This window comes from Thalassophryne amazonica, chromosome 9, assembly GCF_902500255.1.
Source record: "Thalassophryne amazonica chromosome 9, fThaAma1.1, whole genome shotgun sequence".
In the NCBI taxonomy this organism is placed as follows: Eukaryota; Metazoa; Chordata; class Actinopteri; order Batrachoidiformes; family Batrachoididae; genus Thalassophryne; species Thalassophryne amazonica.
Genome location: NC_047111.1, coordinates 79,312,582 through 79,324,108, shown reverse-complemented (window position 1 = coordinate 79,324,108; position 11,527 = coordinate 79,312,582). Strand labels below are relative to the sequence as shown.

Sequence of the window (11,527 nt, the reverse complement as noted above, 5' to 3'; positions counted from 1 at the left end):
ATGTATATTCCTACTGCATCATCGTTTCATATACAGCCAGTTTAAGTGGTCAACTCTCACCGGTTTTATAACAGAAGGCTGGGTGTCCAGAACTGGGGAAATGATAGAGATTTCAGGTAGACGGGGTCTCGCTGGGTCTCTGTGCTCTGCTGCAGTAGACTCAAACACAGCCATCGAATCCTCCTCATCAGAGCGACATCCACACGGGGAGGACAAAAACAGTGCCATTTTTACCTATTACAAGGAATGCAAGGTGTCACGGTTAGAGGTCATTTCTAATTACCTACTAATATAAGGAACAGATTGGTTGTTGTCGTGTCCCACTACAGCCTTTACTCAGTTTTTGAAATGGAGCAATATCTCCACCTGGTGTACATTTACCATTAGTGCAGGTACAATAAAGTGTCTTTACTGGTTTTGTTTAATCAGTAAATGGCTTTTCAATTACTTTCCAGAGTCACATCATTAAAGAATAATCTGTGGATGACAAGGACTACATTTTGTATTTAAAATTCGAGCTCCATTTTCACAATGGAACGTGACCGACAGAAAGCAGCACTTCATCGCCACATCGGCCCGGCAGTAAGATCACAGCCAGGCTCTCCCGTCAGGGGCACTGGAAGTTCATGTAATTGACCCTGGGGTCTACTCCCAACATGCTGTAGGTTTTGGGCTCACAACAAGAAAAAAAATAAACACCAGTTCAGCTATTTTTACGGGGAAAAAAAAGTACTTGTATTGTTTTAAATATGTTCCTGTGGATTCTAATCAAGGCAACTCCGCTTAATTTAGTAAGGAAAGACGCTCTATGACACTCCATTGATAACTCTCTCAGTTTATTAAATTAACAAAAGCAGAAGATAAAACATAATGGATTGAACATAGTAAGATAATTTAATTAGGTAATTAGTAATTCAGTTTAACAACAGTAGCAGGTACAGACTAGGGATGAGTATTGAGAACCGGTTCTTTTCGGGTATCGTTAAGAAATGATTCAAACCACTGACACCAATAGCCTTTTTGCGTAACTGTTCCCTTATCGGTCCTTCAGAGCTGCCATTGTTTTTGAGGGTGTTTGTTGGGAAAAAGATCATTTCTCTACGTTGATTGCAGACCCTGCAGCGGGTCTGTAATCAACCGTTTCTGTAATGGCTCTGCTTTGAAACTTGAACGAATGAAGCAATGATCTGACTCGCTGCTTCATTGATTCTTTGCATTTTAGAAGCGGAAAGTTCGCCCTCCTCAAAGCCATTTAAAGATGTCAATCACAAGTCACTTTTGCGCTGATTAAAGTCACTAACTGGGACTCTTGTCTTGGTGCAGGCAAGAAACGAGAATCATCCTCTGTTCCAGTCACACAGCTCCAAACGCTGTGCCACTCTCTGCCGACTCAAGTTAGAGTCCAATCGGTATTAAAACCTTCAAAGTGAATCACCATTTTAAATCAAATGACACTTCTTTCCAAATGTTATAAAACAAACAAACTTCTGTAAGAGTGTTCCATGACGCATATCACAAAATGGCTGATGCACATCCAAAATGTCCTAACTGCTTTTCAAAATGGCTGACGCACAAAATGTCCTTGTATTTGTTAAAACTATCTGATCCTATTACAGCAGTCTAAATTGATAAAACCATCTGATCTTTTTATAGATGTTTAATTGTTAAAACCAAAGTATCCACATCTATTTGGAAAAGAATTAGCATGATGGAATACTCTGGTTATTGCATTGACATACACAGAGACACACACACACACACACTATAAGATGTTTTACATAACAACCTTGACAGCAACACAAGTAGACACCCGCCTACTTCACCTCACTTTGCAGCCTATCACGTAGCCATTGATTCACCAGAGGCTAAGGACCACCCACCCACATTGACTCGGCCTTGATCTCAAAAACAACTGAACAGGAAACGGACTTCAAAGTTTAGATGTTTTATTGAAAAAGTTCTTACACTGATCTTGACCAGGTCACATGCAAACACCTGGAACAAAGAATCTAGATTTTCTTTGTATCTAACTTTTATTCCTGAGTCAAGGCTGGCCACACTCTTACACTACAATCGACCAAAATGTTTTTTTTTTCCTCCTCCCAAAATGAGACATCCTGCGTTCTTTATGAATTACATCCTGACGACCAGCACAGCTGAGCTCAGCTCAGAGGTATGGAGTGACATTCATGCCATTAATGTCTGAAAGGAAATGCTTTTGACAAAAACTACAGATTTTGTTTATTTGTATTTATGTTCAGAGATCAAGGATCCAGTGAACAATTTCATATTTACTTACTTTAAGACTCAATAAAATGTTGTTGACAGAGAAAACCTGTAAAGTCACAAGAAAATTCACAAGAGGTATGGATAAGAAATCAGATCGATATCAATAAAATCCATACCCATCCCTAGTAAAGTAAGTCCCTTCGGCTGCTTCCTTGTTTTGCCCTCGGGGTCGCCACAGCAAATCCAAGGTGGATCTGCATGTTGAATTGGCACAGGTTTTACGTTGGATGCCCTTCACCCCTGCTCCATACCCATCCCAAGTACAGACTTAAAATTGTTTTTTTTAGAAGGGAGCTTTGCATTGAGCAGGGGTGGTGGCCAAGTGGTTAATGCGCTTGGTTTCAGTGCAGAAGGTTCCGGGTTCAAATCCCACCCCTGCCACATTTCTCCATGTAATGTGGAGTTGCGTCAGGAAGGGCATCCGGCGTAAAACCTGTGCCAATTCAACATGCAGATCCACCTTGGGTTTGCTGTGGCGACCCCGAGTGCAAACAAGGGAGCAGCCGAAGGGACTTACAGAAGGGAGCTTTGCATTGCTGAACCAAGTACACACACATCCTACTGATCTCTTCAGCAGCAGCTCTTCATGCAAGCTTTATGGAGTTCTTTAATATGTTACAGAAAGAAAATGTCAATAAATGCCTACTATTCTTCAAATATAAGATTTTTGGGGGTGGTAGGTGGGCTTTAGTGTTGTACCTGTATTCCCCCCATTACTTAATACAGCTACATACAATCAGCCACTTTGGTAAAAATATATTGAGAAGTGTCCTCTATGTCTATAAAGCTCTCATTCCTAGTACAGTATATACTACAAATTCAACTGAGTGTGAGAAAGAAGAAACACAACATTTTGAAACACTAGATTTTAAGTATCACATGGTAAATATTTGACATCTATATTATAATAGCCAAGTGGCCTCTGTGTGTGTGTGCATACGTGTGTATGGCTTCTGTCACGCAAAAACCAGGGAGAGCTGACATTTTCCTTTTGGTATGCTTATGTATGTTGGGTCAAGGATGACTGCTGCAAAAACATAAAGATAGGATAAATATTTTTGGAGAAATTAGCAATTTTAGCTAACCAGTAAACAATGGACACTGTGCTGCAATGCACAGGAGTTCAGGATTTTGAGGTTTTAAATGTTGTTATTGTAGTTTATGTTAGTTTAACAGTGTTATTAGTTTGTTTGATTTATTGTGTTTTGTAGCTCAATGGTTTAGTCAGTTTAGATAAGTCTCCTGTTGCTGTTACCATGAGTGACTTGAGTTTCATGTTGGTGTCATGAGTAAAATGTGTAGTGTTTTCAATGAATTCCCTTTGTCACATTACAGCAGCCGTGCATGTGTGTGTGCAAAGTCGATCACAGAGAAACTGTGGACAACTGACATTTGCCATTTGGTATGCTTATGTATTTTGGGTCAAGGATGACCGCTGCAAAAACAATGGATGTTGCTAACGACTTTCTGGACTCAAACACCATTCCAGCAGGGGGCGGTAAATCATATTTATACTAAAAGCGTGAGTGTGGTGAGTGATTTTAAGTTCAATGAAGTACATAATATAATTGTAAATACATTAAAAATACATGGAGGACACAAGAAAAACACTTATTTCTATTGTGGTCCATTTAAAAATTGAATGACAAAATAGAAGTAGAAATATAATAACAATATTAATAATTATTAACAGGATTAATTACTAACAGGAGTAGTGTGTATATGATAACAAGAACCTAAACAATGTATAAATACATTGAGACAGCAAATTAACATTTAAAAAATTACATAATTAACAGGAAATATAAAAGGGATGAGTTCTTCTTCTAAAAATTGTTGAGGTCTAAGGTTCTAAAAACATTCTGGACTCACAAGCTTTGCTTAATTTATTGCCACCCTTGAAAAATGTCAGCTACCTATTTTATAAACACTCACGGGCAACACACAGTAACAGGAGAGTACCTGAGAGGACAACACACCAAACTACAAAAGTAGTCACTTACTCCTGCCCTCACAGATTTACTATAATATTATTTAATACGCCGTAAACATTTTAGATAAGACAGCTTTTAACTTTAACATTTTGAGGCGTCAAAAGCTTTGCAATTGATTAACTGATGACTCAAATAGAAAAGTGCTATATTGTTCTTGATCAGTTTTCCCATACCTGTCAACAAAAGCATCGTAAAATCTGTAACATTAGAGAATGGTGTTTAACGTGGGTAACGCTGGGACAGACCATATTAACCAACTAATTGTTCGTTTAACTCACCTCGAATCACGAGTGACAAAGAACGCCAGGTTTCGTGTAAACCACTCTATTTCCTTGTTTAGTTAACGTAGGTACCCGGATTTGTTTTTTTATGAAGTTTTTTAAATGAATGACTGTGGATTAAACGACAAGAAAACGTGACTACTGTGATCGCTACTCACCTCCACCCGATTTCAAATTCCTCTGAGCTCAGACAGCAGTTGAGAAAGTTTGAATTAAGCGTATCGGCTCTTTGATTGGCTGAAGAGAAATGTCATCTGCTCTCTGATTCGCTACCATCGGAAAACACGGTGCATCAGGAAAACAGAGCCTATTTAAACAATTAGGGTTTTTGAAAGTTCCAGCACTGGCACCACAGTCTCTTATGGCTGGAGGAGTTGAACCAACTTAAAGAAAGATTTAAATGCATCAAGAGATAAAAAAAAAAAAAAAAATGGAAAAAAAAGAAAATCCATCTAGCATTGTTGAAAACAAACGTCTCCTTGTTTTTTTTAACTGTATACGTGTTGTTTATTCTCTAAGTTATGACGGCATATTAGGGCCATTCAAAGACAGGAAAAATGGAGATTCAATTTTTGAGTTTAAAGTCACAAATATACTAGAACAAACATGCAAATTTACGAGAAATAACACGCAAATTTGCGAGATTAAAAATATGCGAATCTGCAAGAAAAAAGCAGCAAATTTACAAGAAAAATGTAGCAAATTTGCCAGATTAAACACGCAAATTTGCGAGATTATAACCATGCAAATCTGTGAGAAAAAGTAGCAAATTTGCTAGACGTAAATATACAATTTTATGGCTAAAAAAAGGTGCGTTTTATTTGTAAGACTAGGCAGAAACGGAAATGACACTACGGGAAGTTGGTTTTTTTTTTCAAAAATATTAATCTACAACAATGTTTTTGTTTTTTCCCCAAAACTTTATTTCAACAAATGCAACAACATACAGTAACGAAAAAAAAGGGAAGGCCACAATAACGTTCTCAGTAATATCATGAGAAATAGTTTTTTGTTTTTTTTTCCCTCTTCCTTTTCCTCTCTCTCCCTCTCCTTCCCCTTCCAACAGGATTAAATGTACAAACCATCTTGGCAATTAACAATTTGAAACATTCTGCTGCGGTTTACAAGGTACTGGTAACTGATAACACAAGTGAGGCAGTAATAAACGTCTCAGTAACATTGCCAAAGCAGGCCGCACAAATAAAAAAATAAAGTGCAATACAAAAAAAGAAAAAACAAAACAAAACAATAGTATTCCAATTGTTACACAAGGGGTTGTGCATTTGTCGAAAGTTTGCACAATATATCATAAATTGTTTCATTTCTATTTAACACATTTTAGGGATTTTAGATACATATAAATTCTATTATTTTTTTTTTTTAAGTGGGGGGTGATTTGAGTAGTCTTTGTTTGTGTATAAAGAATTTGGCTAGACAGAGGACTAGTTGTAACACAGTTCAATGTCCTAATTTTGAAGAAGGGTTCCAAAGGTTACAGTGTCTCTTGAAATGGGGCTTGGGGTCATAATTTCACTTTGTATCCAGTCCTGCAAGTGTTTCCAAAACATTTGCGTTTTGATACATTAAAAAAAGGTTATTGCAAGGGAATGCAATAATCTGGGCCAAAAAATTAACAACGTCCCTAGGCGGGCTCCATAATTTCTCTTGTCTCTCAGACATTAAATATTCAAACTGCTGCCCATGTATTAATTCTTTTTGACAGTAAAAACGTACATGGTGAAGCCATTTTCCCGTCTCATTCCATTGCTAAGGTGCCAATAGGCTGCATTTGCGTGCATTTATGTACCTGTAGTTTTACGTGTTCTAATCTCGCGTTGTCTTTTTCTCGCAAATATACATGTTTATAATCTCGCAAATTTGCATGTTTAAATCACGCAAATTTGCTTGTTTATTGTCGTATATTTTGACTTTAAACTCAAAACTGTAATCTCCATTTTTTTTCCCGTCTTTGAATGGCCCTAATACGCCGTCGTACTTAGTGCTGTCCTTTAATTATAGTTTTTTTTTACCACTGCCAAGGAGGTAATGTTTTCGGTCGCGTTTGTTTGTTTGTCTGTCTGTCAGCAGGATAACTCAGAAGGTTTTGAACGGATTTTGATGAAATTTTGTGGAGTGGTTGGAAATGACAAGAGGAACAACTGATTAAATTTTAGTGGTGATCCGGATCACGATGCTAACGCGTTACCATGTCTATGGCATTTTCGATGTTAAAAGTTAGCATTAAGCAGTTGCAGCTAGTGATGTTAAGCTGGAGTCAGGCTGCTCGACACAGCATCGAGCTTTGTGAATCAGAAGTGTCGGTGAGCAGCGTTTCGAGCACGCCCCCATCACGTGACCACTGCGAGCGAGGCCTCGTTACGTCACACCACGTGTCGAACTTCGCGGGAAAGTCGAATAATCTGGGCGTGTCAATACGACCCGCCAAGTATTTAAATGAGATGTGAATCGCGGCACAAACTGTGGGTTTGTGAGAGGAGGAGACTGCTAGTGACAGTGTTATTGCCAATTACTACGTGACAGGGACAGCATTAGTTTATATTTAGGTCTAGTTTAGAGTTAATTTAGTATAGTTAGCTACATACACATAGGACCTAACATAGACAGACACACCACACACAACAGGCATCTATTCACATATACATTTATCCACACAGTACATGAACACAGGTTATAGGTTAGACTATATATTCATAGGTAGATCAGAAACTGAGCAGAGTGACTGAAGAGCTGTGATTTTGGCGAGCGGAGCCGATTAAAGCCCAGCACTGTTGAAATGATTCTTTTTTTGAATAAAAATTGTTGATAGTTGCACAATCACCGTCTCCTATCCCCTCTATTCTAATTTACAAATTACAGTATCATAAGCACAAGTTGCAGAAGCACATGCCTTTCTCACTTTTCCCGTCACATTCCATCCAAATATTGTTTGAGGACTGATGAATCTACATATAGTCTACAATAAAGGCTTTCATAACCAGTATGTGTGCATCTGTAAGGACTATTTATTACATTAAGAAAGACACAATAATGAAGATGACATTTTTTATTAGTATTTTTCAAGGACAAACCACATCAGTCATGAATTACTGCAAACATTTGTCACAGCACTCGCTCAGGGTAATTCTCAAAGCAATCCAGCAGATGTCACCCTTCAAACTGTATCAAACGCCTCGAAGCAGTGTTTCGATTTTCAGCCAGTTGTGTTGAAGTGGCTCGTTGGTTCATGAGGCCTCGAAATTGCCATCACTAGCTGCAGCTGTCATCACGTTCGGGTGCATTTGTTTTCAAATTGTAATATTTCTTAAATTTATTTTTGTTTATATATTAATAATCTAATGATTATTATATACAATTTTAGAGAAAGAGACAAAAAGAAATAGATCACTGTGCCAAGGAGGGAATCTCTTTAGGGTCAGTGACCCTGTGGCCTTGTTTAGAGAAGTGTTTCATAAATGTTAAAAAATTCATATATTTGCAGTTTAGCTGAATAATAAATAGAATTTTGTCTCTTATTTGTTTTTGTCTATAAGCACATGCAATATCAATATCAGTGCTCAGATGACAGTAGCTTCTGTGAAAGGTGCAAGTTGCAATAAACTGTGATGCCAAGCGCTAAGGATACATGCTATCCAGTCACAGGAGATGAAACTTTTTTTACTACTGAGCAAACATCACTGTTAGACTTTTTTAGGTTCAATGATTCCACGGCGTGTAAATGTTATGGCGTCAGTGACCCCATGACCTTGGCGGAGGTTTGCACTCTGAGTGCTTCTAGTTATTATTATTATTACCTCCACCAAGGAGGTTGTTTTCGGTCGCGTTTGTTGAGAAAGTGAATGCACGGACCCACGTTAGGGGGCGTAAATGAGCGGTCAATAGGAATACCAATAAATAATTTATTATGCAAAAGGTGCAAACAGAGTCCAAAATATGCAGAGTCCAATTAATAATAAATGGTGACACGTGGGCAGGCCCGAGGATAGGAGACGCCTATCCAGAGAAGCGACCCACAAAGTTCCACCGCCAGCCGGAGGCCTGCAACACACCAGAGCCGCCAAGTCCTGGTACCCCCAGGTGGCCACCGCTTGAGGCTGTCGGACCGGTACTGCTGGCAGGAGCAAAAACAGGTTAAGGTGGGTGAGTGTTCACCCAGCAATTTACAGTTATCCTCTTGGAGGAATAAATCCAGAAACTCCCAGAGTGCAGAGGAAAAACTGGAGGATGTGCAGTGTCAAAAGTTATACTCAGTAAGTCAGAAGTGAGGAGTGGAGACGCCAACTCCTCCAACTTCCACAAACTCAGCTACAAGCTGCAAGTATAAGTCACAACTGCAAAGACTTCAGTTACAATGAATGTGCGTACGGCACAAACAGCTGAGTTGGTTTACCTGTGTGGTAAGCTGATAACTCGGCAGAGTTATGGTGTCTCTCCCAGGCTTTTATGGATGTAGTGATGGATGATGACAGACAGCTGATGACAGTGTAACGTGCACACCTGGTGATACCAAAAACAACCAATGCCCCCTCTAGAGGCTCAAACTCTGCCAACATGGCAGGGCGCCATCTGGTGGTGGGCCAGCAGTACCTCCTCTTCAGCAGCCCACACAACAGCGTTTGTTTGTCTGTCTGTCAGCAGGATAACTTAAAAAGTTTTGAACGGATTTTGATGAAATTTTGTGGAGTGGTTGGAAATGACAAGAGGAACAAGTGATTAAATTTTAGTGGTGATCCGGATCACGATCCGGATCACCACTAAAATTTAAATTTAAATACATTTAAATAAATGTATTTTTGTTTATGTATTAATAATCTAATGATTATTATATACAATTTTAGAGAAAGAGACAAAAAGAAATAGATCACTGTGCCAAGGAGGGAATCTCTTTAGGGTCAGTGACCCTATGGCCTTGTTTAGAGAAGTATTTCATAAATGTTAAAAAATTCATATATTTGCAGTTTAGCTGAATAATAAATTGAATTTTGTCTCTTATTTGTTTTTGTCTATAAGCACATGCAATATCAATATCAGTGCTCAGATGACAGTAGCTTCTGGGAAAGGTGCAAGTTGTAATAAACTGTGATGCCAAGCACTAAGGATACATGCTATCCAGTCACAGGAGATGAAACTTTTTTACTACTGAGCAAACAAACAAACACTGAGAAATGTCTGACATCCCAGCAGGAGAATCAGCCTTAAGCAACTGCTCAAAGCAGCCAGCCCAGTGTGACAGTCCAACAGAGGTATATGTAAGGACTGAACTATCGTCTGCCATAAATGCAGTGTGACAAGGTATAGGTTTGGAGGAACAAAATGCATTAATTACTCTGTAAGCAGGCCAAGCATCACAAGACCACAGATGGTATGTCACCTGCCCACAGATTCCTCCAAATGCCTGTAATAAGCCCTGGTATCCTAAAGTGAAATTATATCTGACAAGAAGTGTTGATTGAAATGCTAATTTTGCACAATAATATTGTCTGAAAACTATTTCAGTTCATACACCCACCATCACCTGCCTGTTCTTTCTGCCAGCAGTACCCGATCTGACAGCCGGAGGCAGTGGCCACCTGGGGACCCAGTGCTTGGCGGCTCCAGGATTGCTTCAGGTCCGGTGGAGTGGAAGGCGTGTGGGATCCGGCTCTTTTCTGGACAGGCGTCTTCTATCGTCGAGCCTGCTCACACACCACCGCAACTTATTTGACTGGTGATCCCAATTGTGTTGTCTGTTGCTCTGTTGTGCACATTCACAACATTAAATTGTTATATTTGGCTTATTCCATTGTCCGTTCATTTGCACCCCCTGTTGTGGGTCCGTGTTCCTACACTTTTCACAACACATACTTTGCACAATTTATTTCTACCTTTGAAAATGTCAGCTAGTTATTTTATAAACACTACCCTGTGGATCCCCACGGCCAAAGTACTAGTTAAAAATATAAAAGTCAAGCTGATGGGTTGCAAGTAATGGGCCCCATTGGTTAATACCTGTAAATAATTGTTTTGGTTTTTTTTGCCAGTTTTCTTCAGAGAAGTCAAGGGATGGATACATGAACATTTCCAAGTCACCAAATAAGTATTGGACTTTATTTCCATCAATTATGAAGAAATACAAAGAGTATGACATTCTATGGTAAATGTGTATGGAGTAGACAGTTCTCAAAAACTGAGTGACTGTGCAAGAAGGAGAAGAGTAAGGGCCCTGTCCCACTGGTGTTTAGGAGGATTTGCGGATGGAATGCACACAAAAATGGCCCACATCTGCCAAACAACCGCAATAACCGTGTAACATTCCTGTATGAGTCGGCCGCCATCCGAACACGTCCGTGATCATCCGCAGAGGCACACATGTCCGTAGCCAGGATTTTTGAGCGGCTCAAAAATCCTGCTGCGGATGAGATCCACATCACTGCCTGAACACATAGTGACGACATACGCAGGACATACACAACCAACGCGCCGCATATCCCCTGTCATCCGCTGATATCTGCAACTGACGGGTTGGCGCGGCTTGGCGGCGGACCGGGGCGGCGTGCAAAACAGATATGACGCGTGGCCAGCATGGCCACATCACAGTCGCAAATGGTATGTCGCGCATGTAGACAGAGTGCGCACGGATGGAGCGAGTGCATCACGGCCTCTGTGCCCCTCATGGGGGCGCCTCCGCGGTTGCCTTTGCTTCTGTTCCCTGTTATATCCGCGTTTCCTCCCCATGTATTCGCTGATCCACCCCGGGACATTTGTCATTTCCGCCCACCTTTGTTGCGGACGCTCAGCTTTTGTCTCCTCATTTCATGCGCAAATCCTCCTAAACGCCAGTGGGACGGGGCCCTAAGGAAAGACACCCAGACAACCCAGAAGTTATAGGCTTGTATCACCAGTTATACAGCTTCATGATGCCCTGGAGGAGTCGAGACACTGGAGGGAAAGGTTATACATCTGTTC

The 11,527-nt window shown here is 40.0% G+C and overlaps 1 protein-coding gene across 1 annotated transcript in view; it reads right to left on the bottom strand.

Moving 5' to 3' along the window:
- Positions 1–11,527, bottom strand: part of LOC117517963 (kinesin-like protein KIF20A) — a 32,344-nt gene that overhangs the window by 19,664 nt on the left and 1,153 nt on the right. The gene's annotated exons all lie outside the window — the stretch shown is intronic.